This window comes from Triticum urartu, chromosome 2 (genome assembly GCF_003073215.2).
Source record: "Triticum urartu cultivar G1812 chromosome 2, Tu2.1, whole genome shotgun sequence".
In the NCBI taxonomy this organism is placed as follows: domain Eukaryota; kingdom Viridiplantae; phylum Streptophyta; class Magnoliopsida; order Poales; family Poaceae; genus Triticum; species Triticum urartu.
This window is the reverse complement of record NC_053023.1, coordinates 473055972-473057023: the sequence shown is the minus strand read 5'-3', so window position 1 is coordinate 473057023 and position 1052 is coordinate 473055972.

Sequence of the window (1052 nt, the reverse complement as noted above, 5' to 3'; positions counted from 1 at the left end):
TCAGTCGTAGCATAATTTCTTTGAGCATTGTCTAGAGTTTTACTAGCATAGTGAATAACATTTAGTTTCTTGTCAAATCTTTGTCCTAGAACAGCACCAACAGCATAGTCACTAGCATCACACATAATTTCAAAAGGCAAGTTCCAATCAGATGGTTGAACAGTAGGTGCATAAATTAAGGCTTTCTTTAGTGTTTCAAAGGCTTCTAACAATCATCATAAAAAAACAAAAGGAATATACTTTTGCAAAAGATTAGTAAGAGGCCTAGAAATTTTAGAAAAGTCTTTGATAAATCTCCTATAGAAACCAGCATGACCTAGGAAGCTACGAATACCTTTGATGTCCTTAGGACATGGCATTTTCTCAATTGCATCAACGTTAGCTTGGTCCACTTCAATACCTCTTTCAGAAATTTTATGACCCAAGACAATGCCTTCATTAACCATAAAGTGGCACTTCTCCCAATTCAAGACAAGATTTGTTTGTTCACATCTCTGCACAACTCGTTCAAGATTGCTTAAACAATCATCAAAAGACTTCCCATAAACAGAAAAGTCATCCATGAAAACCTCAACAATATTTTCACAAAAGTCACAGAATATAGCAGTCATACATCTTTGAAAAGTAGCAGGTGCATTACATAAACCAAAAGGCATACGTCTATAAGCATAAGTTCCAAAAGGACAAGTAAAAGTAGTTTTTTCTTGATCAGGTTGAGAGACAGGTATTTGTGAAAAGCCAGAGTATCCATCTAGAAAGCAAAAGTGTGTGTGCTTAGATAGTCTTTCAAGGATTTGATCAATACAAGGCAAGGGGTAATGATCTTTTCTAGTTGCTTTGTTTAATTTTCGATAATTAATTACCATTATATAGCCTGTAACAATTCTTTATGGAATAAGTTCATTTTTATCATTAGGAACAATAGTAATACCTCCCTTCTTAGGGACACAATGAACATGACTTACCCATCTACTATCAGCTATGGGATAGATTATACCTACTTCCAGAAGTTTTAAGATTTCCGTTCTTACCACTTCCTTCATTTTTGGATT